Below are 21,946 nucleotides of genomic sequence, written 5' to 3'. Positions count from 1 at the left end.
TTGACATGTGCTGGCGGCCATCTTGGTTTCTGGGTTTCTTGTAGTCTCCCACCCTGCGGCTCCTCCTTCCCACTGGGAGGAGCTGGATGCCTAGCTCATATATATAGGAGGTCTGTGGCTTCAGTTCCTTGCTTGGTCCTCCTGTGTTCACATGCTTCTAAGACTGCTGCTGCTTCTGGTTCCTGATCCTGGCTTCGTCTGACTACCCTGCTGGTTCCTGATCCTGGCTTCGTCTGACTACCCTGCTGGTTCCTGATCCTGGCTTCGTCTGACTACCCTGCTGGTTCCTGATCCCGGCTTCGTCTGACTACCCTCCTGGTTCCTGACCTCTGGCTTCGCAAGGACTCTGCCTCAGTTTCGCCATCCGTTTGGACTTTTGCTTTACAGCTTGATTTTCAATAAAGCCTTCTTATTTTCACTTATCTGTTGTTGTACGTCTGGTTCATGGTTCCGTGACAGGTAGTAAGTGGTTACTCCCTTGACTCTGCAAGATAAATTCTTATGACATGTTATAGCAGCTTATATCATGTCATACTCTTATGACATGTTATAGCAGCTCTGCAAAAAGACTTAAGTCCTTGCTCTTATGGGTTTCTGCCATGGGGACAGAGGTGTACATGGGCTCTGGTGCAAAACCTTTTATTGAATTAAAAAAATATTGGAGTAAAAATCATACACTCACAAATGTAAGCAAATTCAGGGATTTAAATTCACACTGGTGCATCTCTCACCTTGAGGATTCCTGCCATGCGCTCATGATATTCCAGGAGACAAGATGTACTTGCCAGCGTGCAGCTGCTGACAAGCTGCATATCAACTGCTCTCCCTCTATGGAGACTCGCGGGCTGTGTGATGAACTGAGTTGCTTTCTGTGTCACATGACTCGGAGGGCCGGCAGCTGAATGAGTGCCTTTGTGGTAGCATGCGTGGTTGCCAAGACTATGCGTTTCAGAGGGCATGCCCTCTTTCTTCAGTTCCACCCTTTGTCCCTACAACAGCCACTTTAATAGTCTAAGTGGGCGCCGAGGGTTTAGGAGTTGCCACCTAAATTATTAGTGATCCTTATCTTTACAACTCTGCCCTCTTGTTCCCTTTGCAGTTTGATTGTGTCAGGACAGGAGGACCTGAAGAAGGAGGCCATGCCCTCTGAAACGCATACTCCTGGCAACCAGGCATGCTACCACACAGGCACTCAGTCAGCTGAAAGCCCTGAGTCATGTGACATGGAATGTGGCTCCGTTTATCACACAGCTGGCGAGTGTCCATAGAGGGAGAGCGGTTAACGTGCAGCTTATCGGTGGCTGCACGCTGACAAGTACATCCCATCTGCTGGAATATTGTGAGCTCACGGCAGGCAGCCCAAGCTGAGAGATGAACAATGTGGATTAAAATGCCTTAATCTGCTTACATTTGTGAGTGTATGATTTTTACTCTAATATTTTTTATTCAATAAAAGATTTTGCACCGGAGCCTGTGTGCTCTCTTCTCCTTTGTATCTTTGCAATAATCCATGCCCACTGTTTTTGGAGAGCAGCAAGGTGGTGTGAAGTCTAAGAGACTTAACCCCTTTAATGATGTATTGTATTATTGGACTATTTCTAGACTTGTGCCCATAGCAAGAACTGCAATATTGTGGAACAGAGGTGTACAGCCTTTTCTCCCAGACTAAAGCCCTTGTCTTGGGTCCTAAAGCCAAACCTCCTATCTTGTTTCACATTAGACTTTCTTTGGAAGGTGTAAATCTTCTGCTGATGAAGTTTTCTTTACAGAAACAAGTAGCAAATTCCTACCAAAACTGTTTTTCAAGGTAGTGTGTTTTACTACTACTGGTAGTAAGCAAAGTGATACATAGAAGTTTTCAACCAGGCCACTATATGCACTAATTTTTATATGTTTGAGTGGTATCCCTAGTTGCTTTGTTTTTTTTCTAATGGCTCATGATATCATATTGGAATAGTGATCTGCACTCCATACCTTTGATACAATGATTTCAAATTTGATTAGAGCATCTTACAGATTTTCTATATAAAGTTTGTATGTTTTATCCATGCTTACATGTCCTTTTCTCATTTTCTTCTTCGATCCAAATGCATGTGGCAGAATAATTGGCTTCTATTCTGACAGCTGTGCTGTACAGTATTTGGTGTAGGACTCAGGAATTATGAAATGGCAGCAGGAAGCACATGAATGGCATCCACATGGGAGTTTCTAAACAAATGACAACAGGAAGGGCTCTGAAAAATGTTAAACTTTTAAATTGCATTTTCTACTTCAACCCTTTCTTTCCCCCATAATGAAGTAATTTCTGATGGAGGAGAAAATATGCTCCTTTCTCGCTGGAAAATCAAACTATTCAGTTTGACAGACAAAATATCAGATTTATTATATGATTGAAGACAGCTTTTTCTTGTGCAGCAGTTTTCCCAGGTGTGCTTGATGATAGAAAGTGATTATTATGTTATGGATAAAATACTTTCCCAGCAGCGAAAAAGAAATGCTTAATGCATATTAATTCAGTCTTGCCTTTGTACTAAATCACCTATAGGAAACATAGATGTCCATGTAGAAAAAAATGTCCTCCCTGTGGTTAAATAGCTTCTTTGAATGTTACGCTCTCTTTTCAGTTGTAAATTGAAATGTTAAATTAAAGTTGAACTCCGGGAAAATGAAAAAAAAAATACCCTTGATATTGTGCTCCCTCCACACTACAAGTGATCAATGCTGGTTTTTGCCTGGTGAGCTATTAAAAAGCACTTTTACTTACCTTATGCCTCATTCCCCCAGCAGCCAACACTCTCCTCATCCCTCTGACAATCTGGGTTGTGGGTAAGTCCTTAGTATCCTGGCTTACAATGCCGAACTTCTGGTCCTGTATTGTATGTGATTATGTCAGTGTGCAAACAACAAATGGAAGCTAAAGACAAGTGGTTTCCTGGAGAGAAGGAGGATGCAGGAGTGAGGAATCTCCCCAGATTTCAGCTTTAAATTTTTTTAAAAATCTGTGGGGCTTATATGTTTTTTTATATATTTTTCTAAATCCTTAGAGGTGTTCTATAAAGATCAGTTTTAGACAACAAGCAAAATAGTTTAGTGAACTGCATATTCTTATACAAGAAACAATATTATTATGATACAGTCCTCTGAAACATTATCATTACAGTCATCTGAAACATTATCATTATCATACAGTCATCTGAAATATTATCATTATCATACAGTCCTCTGAAATATTATCATTATCATACAGTCCTCTGAAACATTATCATACAGTCCTCTGAAACATTATCATTATCATACAGTCCTCTGAAACATTATCATCATGACACAGTCCTCCAAATTTGCCTTCATTTGAGTATCATTACATTTTCTTGTTGCCCAACTAATCATTTCTTTCAAATTGCCTTTGGTGTGACTGTAGTTTCTTCCTGGCTATATTGAGCCATTTGGGATCAGTTATGAGCAATAGTTACAGAAACTCTATTTGGGTTGGAGCATATGCATGGACACAATTTGCTTTAGAAAAACTACAGGTATGAATTATTAGTCTGTATTCGTGTTGAGTATGTTTTGACTGTGTAAAAATGAGTTGAAAATGCCTGATTTACAGACTCATTGCCTTACAGTAGACCTTCCCTAAGAGAAACATGCCACTGATGGCCCTACAGCAGATATTCAGATCAGAAAAGTCAAATTAAAGTTGAAAGTCTTTATCTGCATACCTGTTCCAAGTCAATGCCTTCAGTATTGAAACAAGAGGGTCAGCAAAAAAGCAGTTGCAGAATGAGAAGGTTGAGGTGAGCTTTTTTTTTTTTTTCACATTTTTATTTCCCCACAGTTTCTTTTGAGGTGTTCATAGACATTATAGGATTGATTGAGGGCCAGGTCACACCATACACAATGCATTCCAGATGCGTTTTTGGTGCAGTCCAGTGCATTTTTTCCCCATCTTTTTTCTTAAGCTTAAATAAGGACATGTGTGTTCTAGTGCGTTTTCTGTGCGTTAAGGTGCGTTCCAAGGCATTATTAATGCATTTTACAGCGTTCCAGTGCAAGAAAAATGCAGCATGTTCTACTTTTTTTCTGGAACCTCGAACTGCAAGCACTGGTGTGAACTATGCCATTGGAAACAATATAACCTACTTTCCATGCTTTTTTGATGCAGAAAAAAAACACACTGGACTGCATGTGGTGGGAACTGGCCCTTACAAAAACTGAAGCACTCAGAATCTATTGCAGCTGTGCATGGTAGCCAATGAGCTTCTAACTTCAGCTTTGACAATAAAACCTTGAAGCTGATTGGTTTCTTTGCAGAGCTTCACAAGGTTTTGCACTATATGACAATCTTCTTCTCAACTGGCTATTTTTAGCAAAATTGACTGACAGTGCAGTGGAACCCATAGACCAGTTGTTAAGGATCACTAGGGCAATAGTAACTAAGCAAGTTAGTAAACCTCGTCCACTCACTATCCTACAACCATAAGCCTGGACAGGAATGAATTGCAGTGTGGCTCTGCTGCATTAAATTCCCAGGCCCAAACATTACATTAGAAATATTCTAAAAGGTCTATACTTTTAGTTACCCCCATGGCCCACTAGGGGGCCAGTTTGGTTTCAGAATTAGTTTTGTTTCGTTTAATTTACTTTACATTTAGTCTCATTTTCCTTAAAATATGTTTAATTTATACATTTTCTAAGGAATTCCAACAAGAATGATTATAATTCGGATTAGTCCGTCGAAAAATGATCCTTAACAACCACAAGTTATCTGTCAGCTGGCTCTCCCACTGACAGATGAATGAAAAGAAAAGAATTCCTGCATTGCTCGGGGGGGGGGGCTCAGATCTGGGGACCCCCTAGTTAAAGGGGGCTTCCAGATTCTGATAAGCCCCCCACCTGCAGACCCTGACAACCACAACCCAGGGTTGTCTGGAAGAGGTCCTTGTGCCCCCCCTTCCCCAAATTACCCACCCACCATGTTGAGGGCATGTGGCCTGGTATGGTTCAGGAGGAGGGGGTGCTCGCTCGCCCCCCCCCCCCCCCCGTTTCCTTACCTGCTGGGCTGCATGCTCGGATAAGGGTCTCGTATGGATATTGGGGGGAACCCATGCTGATTTTTTTTGTGTGGGGTTCCCCTTAAATTTGATACCAGACCTGAAGGGTAGTGTTGGGCTGAACACCCCTCTGAACACCCCTCTGTTCGGTTCTCGCACCAGAACATGTCGAACAGGGAAAAAGTTCTAGCGAACATGCAAACTCTATTAAAGTCTATGGGACACGGACATGAAAAATCAAAAGTCCTAATTTTAAAGGCTTATTTGCAAGTCATTGCCTTAAAAAGTGTATGGATACCTGCGTACTGTACTGGACATGTATCGATGCAAAAATTGTTTTTTAAAACAATAATTTTTTAAAGGAGCAGTGATTTTAATGATGCTTAAAGTAAAACAATATAAATGAAAAATCCCTTTAAATACCGTGACTGAGAGGGTCCCCTTAGTCTGCCTGTAAAGTGGTGCATCTATACAATGTATGGAACAATGTATGGAACCGCCGAGGACCCGCCACCGAATAGGGCTCCATCGGCTGATATTTCTTATAAAGGTAAGGGGCGTGGCCACTTGATGATGTCACTGGCCCAGCATTCACTGGGCAGTGACACGCCTCTTACCTATCAAATAAATGTTAGCTGGCGGAACTCTATTCGGCGGCGGGCCATCAGCGTGTAAACATTGGGTTTTTGGTTTTGTTTTTTTCGGGTTCGGCGGTGCGGCATACGTCGTGATTGATGATGGATCTACATTGTGGGACATTGTTTTTTTATTTTTTATTTATTTTTTAAAAAAGGATTAGTCAAAAACTGTCTCTTGTTTTATTTATTTTTAGGACACTTTTTTGGGTGAATTAGAAGAGGTTCTATGTACCCCATACCCATTCACATAGTGGGGGTTCGGGATCTGGAGGCCCCCTTGTTAAAGAGGGCTTTGAGATTCTGATAAGCCCCCATCAGCAGACCTCCACAATCACTGGGCAAGGGTTGTAGAGAAGAGGCACTTATCCTCATCCACATGGGGACAAGGTGCTTTGGGGAACATGTTAAGGGCAAGCGGCCTGGTATGGCTCGGGGGGGGGGGGTGCTCATGCTCAAGCCAATCAGCAGGTCCGGCAGATACGATGTCCGCCAGTAGCCTGCGATCGCTCCCCATGGAGACAGATCGGCAGTCTGCCAATGTAAACAAGGCAGGTCGCTGTTCTGTCAGAAGAGATGAACACAGGGATCCTGTGTTCCTCCTATTTAGTAACACAGGTCTATATGTTCATCCAGTGAGTCGATCCTCAACTCAGTTAGAATGCACCCCCTAGGGACACCCTTTGATCGCCCCCTGGTGTTAACCCCTTCCCTGCCAGTGTCATTAGTACAGTAACAGTGCCTATTTTTGGCACTGATTACTGTACTATTGTCACTGATCCCCTCAAAAGTGTCAAAAGTGTCAGTTAGGTGTCCGATCTGTCCCGCTAAGAACCACTGATCACCGCATTACTAGTAAAAAATAAATAAATAAATAAACATGACACAAATCTATCCCCTAGTTTGTAGACGCGATAACTTTTGTGCAAACCAATCAATATACAATTATTGGCATTTTTTTTTTTCCAAAAATATGTGGCAGAATACATATTGGCCTAAATTTATGAAAAAATTTGATTTTTAAATTTTTTAATTGGGAATGTTTTATAGCAGAAATGAAAAAATATTGTTTTTTTCTTTTCAGAATTGTCGAGGAATTTTTTTGTTTATAGCGCATAAAATAAAAAAATCGCAGAGGTGATCAAATACTACCGAAAGAAAGCTCTATTTGTGGGAAAAAAAAGACATCAAATTTATTTTGGTACAGCATTGCATGACAGTGCAATTGTCAGTTAAAGTAACGCAGTGCTGTATCGCAAAAAATGGCCTGTCATTAAGGGTGTAAAACCTTCCAGTCCTTAAGTGGTTAAAATCCTACCAGACCCCAAGGCCCTGGTATGGATTTTGAAGGGGACTCAACCCTCTTTTTTTTTAAATTTTGGTATGGAGTTCCCTTTAAAATCTATAACAGACCCAAAGGGCCTGGTATGGATTTTGGGGGGGACCCCACGCCATTTTTTTCCTAAAACTGTCATGGGGTTCCCCTTAAAATCCATACCAAACACAAAGTGTCCCCCACACCATTTTCCCCCCAATTTTATTAAATTAATATTCTTTTTTTTACAATTCTTTTTTTTTAAATTCCGCTCATAGTGGGGAAGCCTTAAGAACCTATTGACTGGAGCGAACTTCCAGCTAAGTGCCCAGAAAGTTTGGGTCTTAGGTGAGTACCTGAATGGGCAATGTTCAGGCAAAACTTATGCTCGTCCCAAACAGCTCCCCACTCCATAGTGGTGCCTGAACACTGTAACCTCTCACAGTTATTCTTGCTGAGTGCAGGAACGTGCCCTATTGTTAAAATTTGAAAAGAAAAAAATTGAAATTACATGCCCCTGTCAAACAGGTGCAGAAAAATTGGACCTTGGGTGTTGGTGGTGCCCTGGTCTTCGTTAGACAGAAACAAAGCCTCAGAAACACGTTGTCCAGGAACTAGTAACCTCCCAGTGTCTAGAAAGGTGTTACACAAATTTTTCTTCAAGGCGTTCTCAAGATGTTTCATCCTCTGCTCCCTCGGGCAGGATGAGCTCTGCAACTTTACTCTTGTAACGTGGATCAAATAGGGTTGCCAACCAGTAAAGATCCCTCTCCTTGATACCACGAATCCTCAGGTCCTTTCGCAGGCTTTGCAGAATCAGGGAGCCCATACAGCCTAAGTTTGAGGAGGCATGAGATTCGGAGTCCTCTGGGTCACTAAGGATGTCATTGTCAGGAACTACCTTCTCCCAGCCATGTACAACTCCTAGGGTTTATGGGGACTGAAAACCATCCCTTGAAGACTGCTCTACGTTATCCTAAATGCATCAATCAATGCTGCCACAATCCTCCTCCTCTTCTCCCTGTGTGTTTTGCGGCCCAGCAGGAATGGTATCTGCATAAAGGGGGCTTTGAGAGGAAAGGAAGTCCTTCTCTTCCTCCTGCTGTTTTGCTTCAAGTGCCCTGTCCATGATTCCACAAAGCGTGTGCTCTAGCAGGAAGACTAGAGGGGTAGTGTCACTGATGCATGCATTGTCGTGGCTTACCATCCTTGTGGCCTCCTCAAATGGTGACAGGACAGTGCATGCATCCTTTATCAGCAGCCACTGGCATGGCGAAAAGAAGCCAAGCTCCCGAGCCTGGTACTCACACAGGTACTTAGTGATGGCCCTCTGCTGTGTGCGCAACCACTGCAGCATTGCCATTGTTGAGTTCCACCTGGTGGGCATGTCACAAATGAGGCGGTTGGTGGGCATGTTGAATTCCCGTTAAATGTCAGCCAGACAAACACTAGCATTGTATGGCCGGAAATGGCAACAGACTTTTCTGGCCTGCCTCAGAAGATCTTGTAAGCCTGGGTGACTGTTCAAGAAACACTGCACCACCAAATTCAGGACATGTGCCAAGCATGGAACATGTGTCAAGTGTCCCTGTCGGAGGGCTGAGAGAAGGTTGGTCCCATTGTCGCATACAACCATTCCTGGCTCAAACTGCAGTGGCTTCAACCACCTCTGGGCCTGCCCTGGTGTGACTTCTGTCCCCTAGACAGACCTGTTGCAGAGTGCGATCACTGGGTGCAGCGGAGTCCATTCAGATCAGACATTGTGGAGTAAACAGGAACTGGCTTCTTTATTGGAACATAACACAGATATCAAAAGATGTCACTTTCTCATGGTGAGAAAACACAGACAGGAGAAGATAACCAACAAGTTCAGTACAGTGTACAGGAAATAAAACACATCATAAAAAAAGCATAGCATATCACTTAGCATTAGCGACATCTACTGTCCTATCCGATAAACTGCAGTTTATCGACTAAGCTGAAAGCTGTTGTATCTCCAACACCCCTTCTCAACAGCTAAGGCTTAGGCTGGCCATACACTATACAATTTTCTTGTTCAACTTTCCTTTAGATTTACCAAAACCATGTAATATAGGGTCAAACCTAAACACTTTCAATTTGTATGCAATCAGGCAGGCCCTTGCACTACATAGTTAAAGGTAAATCTAAAGGAAATTGAATAAGAAAATTGTATAGTGTATGGCCAGCCTTAGTCTATTAAACCTATCTTCTTCGTAAGCCTTGAGTGTCTTTCAGCGGTCAGAGGCTTTGTAAGGATATCTGCTGTCATATCCTCGGTTGGGCAATAAAGTAACTCAAGAAGACCTTGCTCTTGAAGATCCCTAAGAAAGTGGAACTTCACATCAATGTGCTTGGTTCTTGAATTAACTCCTTCCATGCGCGCAAGTGCAAGGCATCCTTGATTGTCCTCATAGAGTTCTGTTGGTCCCAACTGTGGTTGACCCAAATCTGTTAATAGCTGTCTCAGCCATATAACTTCTTGGCTTGCCTGCGCTGCAACAACGTATTCTGCTTCAGTAGACGACAGTGAAACAGAGAGTTGCTTTTTACTAGTCCAACTGATGGCACCTCCTGACAGAAAAAATAAGTATCCACTGGTAGATTTCCTGTCGCTGGTGTCTCCTGCCCAGTCAGCATCCACATATCCTGTTAAGGTGCTTTCATCACTTGCTGGAAACTTTAACTTGTAGTGCAAAGTCCCTTTTAGATGGTGAATGATTCGCTTTACAGCATTCCAGTCCTTTTGACTTGGCATTGAAACCTTTCTGCATAGGATTCCAACAGTTGCTGCAATGTCCGGCCTTGTAGCAGTGGTAAGATATAGCAATTTCCCTATTGCCTTCCTGTATTGAGTATTAGTAGGTAATGGGCTATCTTGGCAATTCATCTCCTATCTCCTTTAGGTAGTTGGTTTCCATAGGAGACTTTACTGGTTTGGCGTCTTCCATTCCAAATGTTTCAATTATTTCTTGTATTTTGTGTCTTTGGTTCAGAAGAAAGCTGCCATCTTCCTCTCTCTCGATCTGGATGCCGAGGTAATTCTTTATGTTGCCAAGATCTTTGGTGTTGAAGTTCTAAATTAGTTTTTCTAGGATTTCTGCTTCATCTCCTTCTTGCTCAAAGCAAATCAGGATATCATCCACATAAATAAGCATATAGACCCATCTGTCTGCCAATTTTTTTGTGTATAAGCAGGGGTCTGCTTTACTCCTCAGAAAGTTTTGAGGTGTAAGTACTTCATTTTTTTTTATATTCCATGCTCTGGCTGCTTGCTTTAGACCATATATACTCCTGCGAAGTTTGCATACTAGGTCTGGCCTTTGTTCATCTTTAAACCCTGGCGGCTGTTCCATGTAAATCTCTTCTGTTAGCTCGCCATGTAGAAATGCGGTTTTCTCATCAAAATGTTTCACTTGCATTTTCCTTGTGACGGCTACTGTCAGTAAAGTCCTTATTGTAGTGTGCTTGACTACTGGTGCAAATGTCTCGTCATAGTCCTCTCCGTATTTTTAAGAATAACCCTTGGCTACTAGTCTTGCGTTGTATCGTTCAATTGTCCACCTGCATTGTATTTCACTTTAAAAGTCCATTTACAGCCTATGGCTTTCCTTCCGGGTGGTCTGTAAGTGTCCATGTTTTAATGTAATGCATGGATTTTATCTCTTCATCAGCAGCCTTTATCCATTTACTTGCTTCTTGTTCTGAAAGCTGAGATATTTCTTCCCAGGTTGCAGGTTCGTTGATACTGGCAGTACTTGCTTTGTATGAGAGACGTACAGGTGGATTACCTTTGTTTTCTCTTGTTGAACGTCTCGGTTTTGTGTCTGAGCCTTCTTGTGTCTGCTCTTCAGTAGGGATGATCGAACTTTTCAAAAGTTCGGTTCGGCCAGAACATCCGAACTTCCCGAAAGTTCGGCCTGGATTTCAGAACCCCATTGAAATCAATGGGACCCGAACTTCGGTAATCAAAAAACACCATTTTAAAGCCCTAAAACCCAATAAATGCCCCTAAAAAGTGCCTAGGGTTCTGGGTCATACCCCAGGGACTATTAATCACACAAAAAAAAGTTCTTAAACATTTTCATTTTTGATAGAGAGCCAATTATTGAAAAAATTAAAAGAAAAAAAATTAAAAAAAAAAAAAATTATTTGGATTAAGCACTGGGGGGTCCAAAAAGTGTACCTGTGAAGTTTCAGCTCTTTAGCATGTCCAGAACCATAAAAAAAAGATCGTTTGTATTAGGTCACTTATAGAACAGGATAGTGGCTTCTCTCTTTTCACACCTTGCCGGTTTAGTAGCAAGCGTTTTTTTGGGCATTTTTTGGGGTCTTTTGAGGCAGGCAAAACATCTGAACTTGTGTATATGGGTATATATACACACATACTTATATGTATATATACACCTAGACATATATAGGTGTGATAGTAGCAGAAATATATGCTTGCGCTAATGAAATAATTAACAATAATATGGCTCTGCTCCTATAACACCTATATATGTGTAAGTGTAAAATACATATAAGTATGTGTGTGTATATATACCACTATACACAAGTTCAGATGTTTTGCCTGCCCCACACCGTTTTTTCTTTTACATTTTGCTATTGCCTGCAATGGTATTGTATTGACAGCAATTTAAATGTCATTTCATGCATTCTTTTTTCTTTATAAATGTCATTTTTGCTGCCGCTTATTCTATACATGCCACAGAAGCACCACTTCACAGGCAGACTAAGGGTACCCCCAGGCACTATAGTTAAAGGAATTTTTTATTTTTATTGTTTCACTTAAAGTGGCAACCCCACTTTAAGTGAAACAAAATTCCTTTAACTATAGTGCGAAAATGACATTTCTAAAGAAAAAAAAAGAGTCAAATCACATAAAAAACAAAAAAACAAAACAAAAACAGTGTAGCCCCCCCCCCCCCCAGTCAATACCAGGCCCTTCGGGTTTGGCATGGATTTTAGGAGTAACCCCATGCGAAAATTAAAAAAATAAACAGCATAGGGTCAACTCAAGCAAATCAAGCTTGGTGAAAACAGATCTAGCTTGGCGAAAACACCAGCTATTTGGGTATCACATGCTTGACAAGGCATTTAACTTCCCACCACTCAGCCCATTGGCAAGAGCACCTGAAAGCCACACAAAATGGTTCTGCTCCTTCTCACTTCTCACCTTTCAGGTCTACCCCTCTCAGCAGCCACCACTGACAAGAATGATGGTACAGCGAAGGATGTTACAGTTACTTGTAGCACGTCTCCCAGCAGCACACCACCAGCTGTAGCGTATTGCATGCAAATTTCTCTGCCCCAGCTGCTGCATCAAAGAAAAAAATACAGTCACTGCCACCCACATGCCCAGCATCTAAATTTCAGCTTGCCAAAGCTGCTAGCTTTACAACTTCTGCCTTTCCATCTGGTACATTCTGCCCCCTTCTGTGAATTTGTAGAAAGTGCTGTACCACAATGGAAAGTTTCCAGTCGCTATTTCCATGCACGTAAGGCCATTTCAGCTCTGTACCATCATATGGAAGGCAATGTTGTGGCATTGTTGGTGTTGTTTTGCCGCCATGTCTCCAAAGAGCTGGTGGTGATGATGCGAGATTTGTCAGCTCCACTCCCTCCTTCTCCTCCATGCCTTCCTCTGCTCAATTGTCCTATGAACCACCAGTACCCCTTAAGCGTTCAAGGGGCTATTCAATGAGTCAGGCTAAAATATGCCATGCAGTGCTTCAGCTGGTCTGGTACAGGTACCAAGGAATGGAAGATATGCTAAAGCATGCCAGAAGAGTCTGTAGCCATTTCACGAGGTCAAACACTGTCAGTGTTTGGTTGACACACAAGAGGAGAAGGAGAACTCTGGCAGTTTTGGAGGCATTAAAGCAGAGGAAGCCATACGTTAAACCTTAAGAAATGGTTTTCTGTCCCCAGAACCCTTGGGGGAATAGTACATAGCTGGGATGAGGCAGTTCCAGATACTGTAATCCTCAGTGGCTTCTCATGCCTCCTCAAACTTGCTGTGCATGGGCTCCCTCATTCTTCAAAGTGTGCGAAAGGACCAGAGAATATGTGGCATCAAGGATCACTATTGGTTGGCAACCCTCCTTGACTACCGTTACAAGGGGAAAGTCTCGGAACTCATCCCGTCCCCATAGAGGGAGCAAAGTATGTAATATCTTCAGGACACTTTAAAGAGTAGTTTATGTAATGCCTTCCCAGACTCTGCTAGGTTACATTTTCATGGAAAATCTAGTTTTGAGGCTTTTGTTGGTCAAGAAACAGTGGCATATCATCCATGGGTTCAGGGTGTTCATTGCACACGGGCCAAAGGAGGCAGGGTGGGCACTGCTCTCTCACCCACCCTACACCTATGAATGAGCCGTCCCTGGCTGACAGTTGGGACAATGGGTGCGGGCAGTTTCAGGCACCAATCTCCCTGTATACCTTTTAATTAAAGCCTTTGTTACCCTAAAAAACAGTTTCTGTTTCCTTAAAGCATGTTATACAGCACAGTACTTATGCTGTATAATCTGACACCCCGTATCACCTAAAAACCTGGCTGATCTTGCTAGTTTCTACCCTCCCCCTGTAAACTGACCACGGTTTATCATGGCTGCGGAGCCCTGACACCATTGTCAGTGTACATGCCTCCGTCATCTGTGTCCTCCTCCCCCCTCCCCTCCCTGCCTGTCTGCTGTGTCAGCGCCTGCTCCTCCACTCCTGCTGCTCTCATATTTATTATAAAATAATCCCATCCACTCTGTAATATAACACTAAGTGCTTCTGTGCCTGTCTTTTAGAAAAAATATACCGATCTGTACTTATATTACATGACCGCTTGGCTTTCTCTCTTCTCTCTTCCCCTCCCCCCTGGCTGACGTCAGATGCAGTGCTCAGCCCCGCCCACTGGAGCTGTCAGCTGGGCAGAGAGGAGAGCCGAGGGATCAGCTGTTTACTGGGAGCCACTCTGATATTGATACCGGTCTGCATATTTTTTCTATAAGACAGGCACAGGAGCACTTAGTGTTATATTACAGAGGGGATTAGCTGCTTAAAGTGGTTGTTAAACCACTACTATAAAATAATCTGAGAGCCATGGGAGGGATATGAGGAGAAGCTCCTCCTCTCCACTTCTCATCCTCTCATTCCTGTGGCTGTCAGCTGCTTATTTGAAAGGTATATCGGGAGATCGGCGCCTGTAACTGCTCGCACCGATCATCCCGACTGTCCCCCTGTGTCCTTTCCTGCCCCCCCCCCCCTTACCCCCGGAGCAAACCGTCAGGATGGAGGAAGAAGCCGGTAAACATGTAATTTACTGTTGTCTTCCTTTTCTGAATGAACAGAGTCAATGATCACTGACTCTGTCCATTCATAACTGAAGCATCATAAACTGTGTTTATGATGCTTCAGTTTATGAATGAACAGGAGCCTCTGTCTTCTGTTCATTCATCTGCAGTGCGGCTGAGGCTGCAGAGAAAGGGACTGGGAAATCTCTCTCCTCAGTCCTTTTCTCTTTCTCAAAGAGGAGATGTCAGGGGTTTGTTTAGACCCCTGATATTTTACCAAATCCCCCCTACAGGGCCAATATAAAAAATAAAAAAATAATAATTGCAATAAATCATGAAAATAGTAATAATAATGGATACAATGTAAAAAAAAATATGAAATAAAAAATGACTGACACTGTCCAGTGCCCTACTGACACCGTCCACTGCCCCAACACCCTCCACCCCCCCCCCCCCCAAAAAAAAAAAAAAAAGCATTGTGAAAAAAAAAAAATAATAAATGATGTAAAAAAAAGAATTAGTAAAAAAAAAAAAAAAAATACTGAAACCTTCCACTGCTCTATTGACAATATTGACAATGTCCACTACCCTACTGACACCATCACCTGCTCCCCCCCCCCCCCCAAAAAGCAATGGAAAAAAACTATTAAAAAATAAATAAAAAAATAAAATAAAATAAGTACAATTGAAAAAAATAATAGAAAATAAAATGATAAAAACAAAAAACTACTGACATCAATAAAATATTTTAAACAATCAATGTAACTTCTAGCAAGTAATATCCTTTAGGCCTCATGCACACTGGACGTTTTTACAGCTGCTGTTTTTGCCGTCAGACATTTTTTTCTGCAGCCAGTAAACTCCCCAGCATGTTATCCTATGTGTCCATACACACATAGGCTGTTATCAGCAGTTTTTGTCAGGGGCATTTTCTGGCTTTAAAAAAAAACTGAAAACTAGTGGGTTTTAAGTAGCGTTTTTAAGCTGTAAAAGTGCTCTAATGTTGATAAACGCCAAAAAACGCTGCTAACTGGCCTTTTTTGACATTTTTAATTCCATTACTTTTTTTAAGCCTGGGTTCTGTTACCTGGTGTCATTCATGGAACATAGCCTGGGTTCACACTGGTGCATGCTGAACACCAGATGTGATTTGCACCAAAAACGCACCGCATTCCTGTGCACATCCTATGTGATGTCTGTGCGATGTGATTTGAGCCATATATTTTTTATGGCTCAAATTGCATCACATTTGCACCAAAATGTTGAAGGATCCTTTTTTTTCTCCACACCTAATGGCATTGCATGGGTGTGAACAACCATGCAATGTGATTCTGGCAAGCACACTGCATTTTGCAATCTGTTTCTGGATATCGTTCATGAAATATAAAGCCCCCATTGACATTGTGCCAATTTGGCATGCGATTTGTCATTTTGAATTGCATGTCAAATCGAAGCCTATTGCCGGCAGTGGCACCGGTTCACACTGAGGGCGTGTCTGAAATCATTCAGCTGAACACGCACGATTTCAAACTCGCATGTCAGTGCAACTTCGGGGGCGATTTGACAGACATCTGTACGGGTTCATGCACAGATGTCTATTGAAATTGCCCTGAAGTCGCCAAAAGTAGTGCAGAAACGCCTTTTGGGAATCGGTGCGGCGCCGCAGAGTCAGGATTGCACCAATTCAGACAGTAACGTTGCCGGCAATAGGCTCTGATTTGGCATGGGATTTGACATGTCGAATCGCCTGTCAAATCTGCCCGATGTGAACTGGGGCTTATTGTTCCATGAACGACACCCCAAAACAGATTGCAAAATGCAGTGAGCTTGACAGAATCACATTGCATGGGTGTTCACACCCATTTGATGCAATTTTGATGCGGTGAAAAAAGGGTCTACATTTGCACCAAAATGTTGTAGGACCCTTTTTTCCCTGCACCTAAATCTTATCGCATAGATGTAAACACCCATGCTATGCAATTCTGGCAAGCATTGCATTGTGGGAAAGTTGGAGTTACTAAAATTGCAGAGAGGTGATTTTTAGCCAAAAAAAAAGCTAAAAAAACACTGAAAAACGCCAATACAAAAAAGCTGAAAAACGCTGAAAAACTCACTACAAAGCTACTGGCATTTTTATAACGTCCAGTGTGTATGAGGCCCTACTATCGTACACAATAGTTACCTTTAAGCACCTGGTTTTTATACCCTACAACAAGTGAGATTTGATAAAAACAAATGCATATATCTCAGTACGTCTACATACATGGGATTTCTAGTTGATTTGTATGGCTAACTTCATAGTCTCTCTCTTACTTTGTTATTAAAAAGCTCTTAATGCAGAGACAAGAAAAATTTTGCCTGTGTACTCTGGCTATTGGCACATACTTGCGCCATAAATCCCTTTAATATATGTTATAAACCGCACTTGGGTCTTCATTAAACGTTAGCATTGCACAGTGTATTGAGTTCATTATCATGACTTCAGATTAGAGCAGTAAAGATAAATAGCTAACATTATGCCTGGTTCTATATTTGTGGGTTTCAGCCTGGAAACTGTTTGGCACTTTTACATTATCCTATTGATAAAATAATTAGTAGAGAATTGAACATTACTGCAGTAGGTAATGGAAATTGAGCGACGATAAGCTCAACTTGTACTTGCCGTAGATTGTAACTTCCCAAAGTTAAACTAATGTCCTTACTAATTTCTGCTGCATACATTATACAGTAGTGATTGTCAGGACTCAGAATGGTAACTGAGCTGTACCTGAAAATGTGCATATCACTGATAAGCGTCTTAGAGTTTCGGTGCATGGCCCAGTTTACACAAATGATACCAAGGATCCAGAATTTAACTGTCATAATTGGGCAATGCAACACATTTGTAAAGGATAATCAGCCTAGGTATTACCTGCAGAGGGGAATCTTCACGAGTTTTCAAAAAGAGAACAATCGTTTAAATGTAAATATGTTCAGTAAAATGTTTGTCAAATTGAAGTGATTGTGACAAATGTAACACATGGTAACAACTAGCTCATCTACTCAGCCTATATATTTAGTGATGTTGTTAAAGCCTTAGTTTGTTTAATGCAAACAAAAAAATAAGTAACCCAGTTGTTACTTTCGCTGCACTCCTCTATGGTGCTGTCTGACTTTTCTAACTTGTAAAAAAGTGGAGCAATTGGGTCTTGTGACAATGATAAAACTTCTTCCAGCAGGGTTCTGTTTGATGTAATTGGACATAGCCTTGCTCCTAAGCAGGGTGAGAATGTACATCCCACCAATGGTAAGAGAAGTGCTTAGCAATTGTTCAATAGTACAATCAAAAAGCAATGAGGTAACTTACCGTATTTATCGGGGTGGGCGGCACCGAGGAGAAGGAAGGATGCGCTCTCATCTGAAGTCCCGGCACCTATGATTGACGTCGGCATAGGAGCCGGGACTTCTGATGACAGCGTGTCCTTCCTTCTCCTCGGCGCCGCCCGCCCCTTCTACCTCTCGGCGCTGATTTCTGGACATTTTTTTTTATATCGGCGTATAACACGCACAGCTACTTTTTCCTCCTTTTAGGAGGAAAAAGTGCATGTTATACGCCGATAAATATGATAATTCTTTTTACTAAAGACCTATAAACCAAGAATTGAAAGCTTAAGAAATGAATCTTTTCCAAAAAGTTAACAACAAGTTTGGACATACTGTAATGAGCACTAACTACAACTGCAGTTGCACCAGGGGTTTATTTCACATTTATCCATACTGTATATCAATATACTTAGCAGTAAATTGATATAACTCTCTTATTGAAATGCTTATTGTAAAAAATTAATAATTGTAGCAGAGCGTCCCAGGAAAAGTCCTGTTCAGGGTTTATACATCTCCCAGGCTCCACTCATACACGTTCAGGGATCCACGATCCGGTTCGGATCTTGGTCCTCACCCCCAGGCTAATTTAAACTCATCTGAGACAGCTAGCCAATGCTCTCATCCTGGGAAATCAGACAACTCCTGCCTGTGAGAGCAAAAGGTTGGTAAAAGCTAACAAGTTATATAGGTGGAAGCTGGCAAGCTGTAGGCTTTGCTTGGCCTAGTGGTTAGGGTCTGTATTTTGTATAGTTAGTGCAGAGACATGGTGAGGTTTTTGTTTTGTTATTATTTTCCCTGTTTGTTTTCTGAAACACTGTACAGCACCTATTTATTGACTTGTATATAGCACAAATAAACACCACACTGTTTTGTCACTACCTCACTGGATTTGGTATCTATGCCTGAAAAACTGATTATCCCAGGTAGTTTTGTAGCTGCTACCTGTTCCCCAGCTTACATATGGTGGAGGATGCGGGCAGCTGTAGTAAGATACTACTTAAAGGGCCAGTACCTGAAGTGACTAAGCATGGAGGAAATACTGAAACAGTTTGTGTTATCTAACGCTGCACAGCAGCAAGCAAACTCTTTACTTCAACCACAGATTGGTGCTGTACAAGAACAAACCCAATTGATGTTTGAAAAATTGACCAGTGCTACAGAAACAGACAGAAAGGAGCTGGCTGAGGTGGTGCAGACGCTTTCACAAAAGTCTCCTGCTAAAGCCAAAGGGTTTAGAGACAGCTCTTCAGCCATCCATGTGGGTCACTTCCTGTCCAGGATGACTGCTGACAATGAACCAGGGGCCTTTCTGGCTACTTTTGAGAGAACCGCTAAGAGGGGAGGCTGGTCAAAAACCTAGTGGGTAGGATTGGTGACCCCCTGACTCACAGAGGAATCGCAGAAGGCCTATTATGATTTGGAGTCTGTGGATGAAAGAGAATATGAGAAAGTCAAGCAGGAATTCCTGGCACGTCTCGGTGCCACCTTGGCCGTTCAAGCACAGTGGATCTACAGCTGGTCCTTCCAAGATGAGAGGCCCCCAAGATCACAGATGTTTGACCTAATCCACCTGATGCAGAAATGGCTACAGCCAGAGTCCCTGTCTGGGCCACACATAGTGGAGCGTGTGGTCAGGGACCAATTCCTGAGGTCACTAACAATTCCCCTGCAGAAGTAGGTGAGTCAAGGGGACCCCAAGTCAGCAGACAACCTAGTGGAGTTTGTTGGAAGGTACTTTGCTCCAAAGAGCCTGGTCACCACCCCTAGAATCGCACAGACTTTCCACCAAAAACCACGGTCTCCCCAGGCGACCAGTAAGAATGTTCCAGGGAAAGTGGGTGGTAAGCATGGCAAGGAGACAGGGGGAAGGATTTTTGGTTCCAGGGCTGAATTTTGGCATCCCAAACAAGTGAAGCCACTGCCTGTCAGCAAACTAAACTTGGGCAACATCAGGTGTTTCTGGTGCCAGGAACTGTGACATGTTGCAGCAAACTGTCCATTGACAGATGAACCTATGCAGTGTGACAAATCTCTTAGCAGGCAGTCTGTGTTTTTTGCTTTTTTTTTTTTTTTTTTTGCACCACAGCGCTTAGTGTAGGAACACACATGTGCCAAATAAGCCTATAATGGCCTTATAGTCAGGAAGTCTGGTGACTTTGGTTAAAGCTGAGATGGTTGAAACTGTGAATTTTCATGCAATAAAAAGTTGCTGTGATCTGTGTACATGGGGATACCCGGGCGTATTCTATAACTACTGTTAACTTTAAAATGAGTTAGATACCGTGACCCATCTGGTCAGACTTGTTCCCCACTTAGTGCACAAGGGCATCATTGGTAGAGACTTCCCTAGGTTTTAGTAACTGTGGGATCGTCCTGACCTGGTCACAGTAACTGACTCAGTGGTGGAGCCAGAACTCCTGGCCAGCACCGACAATGTGGGTTCAGGGGACTCCTCTCAGGGTTCCCAGGGGTATTCCATTCTCTGTTATGGCAGGAGAACTGGAGGAGCCTGAGGAAGTCCCCACAGCCACTGAAGGTGGAAAGTCTTCTGCTGACACTGAGGCTACATTAGAGTTTGCTGACCTTAATGTGCACAAGGAAAACTGTAGTACCAAGCAGAGAAAAGACCCTACCCTTGCCAGAGCCTGGGAAAATGTAGTAGTGATTAATGATGTACCTGTCAAACCAGGGAACAGGCCCTGTTTTTCTTTTTTAGCAGCAATGAAGAATGGTGAATTTGTTGAACGGTTGGTGGTCCCTAAGCCCTACAGATGAGTTGTGCTGGAACTTGCCCATGGACACTTGCTAGGAGGTCATTTAGGGGTTGAAAAAAACAGTTAAAAGGTGTTATCCAGGTTTTACCTGCCCGGGATACAGAAAGATATTGACAATTATTGTGTGTCAAATGTCACCCCCACTACCCCATTTCCATAGCCCTTTAGTGCCCTTACCCATTTTTAAAGTGCCCTTTGAGAGGATTGCCATGGACCTTGAGGGTCCACTCTCCAAGTATGCCCAGGGTCATCAGCATATTCTTGTAATCATGGATTATGCTACCCGTTACCCCAAGGCAGTTGCCATATGCACCGCATCTGCTAAGAACATTGACAAAGAGTTGTTCATGGTATTCAGTCATTTTGGGATTCCTAAGAAAGTCATTATGAACCAGGGAAAACCATTTATGTCACAAATAACTAGAGAGTTGTGCAAGTTATTTAAGGTGACGCAGTTGCGAACCTCCATTTACCACCCTCAAACTGATGGCTTGGTGGAAAGCTTCAATAAAACAGTAAAGAGTATGTTGACAAAATGTTGTTAACAAGGATTTAAAAAACTGTGAATTCCTGATTCTGTACTTGATGTTTGCCATCAGGAAGTTACCCCAGTCCTCTATGGGGTACTCTCCATTCAAGTTGCTTTATGGGAGACACCCTCGGGGACTCTTAGACATAGCCAAGGAAACCTGGGAGGAGGAGCAGACACCACACAAAAATGTCATTAAGCATATCACTCAAATGCAGGACAGGATTGCAACGATCATGCATATGGTAAAAGAACACTTACTGCGCGCCCAAGCAGCCCAACAGAAAATTTACAATGGGGGGCCCTACTCCGTGTTTTCTCACCTGGTGACAGGGTTCTGATGTTAGTTCCCACTGTTGAGAGCAAGTTCCTGGCTAAGTAACAGGGTCCCTTCGAAGTAGTTGAAAGGGTTGGGGAGGTCAATTACAAAGTGTATCAACCAGGTAAAAGGAAGCCCGAGCAGATATACCATATAAACCTGTTAGAGCACTGGAAGGATAGGCTGGCATTGACTGCGAGGTCAGTCCCTGTAATGCCTAGGGGTATGGATTCCCCTCTGGTCCCTGAGGGCACGCTTCCAGACACCCTGTCTTATTCCCAAAAACAGGAAGCTAGAGAGTTCCTTATAAGGAATAGAGAAAGGAGAAATTTTCAGTTACCTGGTACGATTTCAGCAGTTCAGCATGATATTGTTACTGAACCTGGGGTCCGTGTCAAGCTCAAACTGTACCGAATTCCCAAAGCTAGAAGAAAGGACATCAGTGGTGAAGGATGCTGGAGCTAGATGTCATTGAGAAATCCAATAGTGACTGGTCTAGCCACATCGTATTAGTCCCAAAACCAGATGGTATAGGGAGGTTTTGTGATGACTTCAGGAAGCTTAATGCAGTGACAAAGTTTGACATGTACCCAATGCCCAGGGTGGACAAACTTATAGACCAACTTGGCAAGACCCTCTATCTGACCACTTTG

This window comes from Pelophylax lessonae (assembly GCF_965119305.1).
Source record: "Pelophylax lessonae genome assembly, chromosome: 2".
Taxonomy (NCBI): Eukaryota; Metazoa; Chordata; class Amphibia; order Anura; family Ranidae; genus Pelophylax; species Pelophylax lessonae.
Note: the sequence above shows the minus strand (reverse complement) of the source record.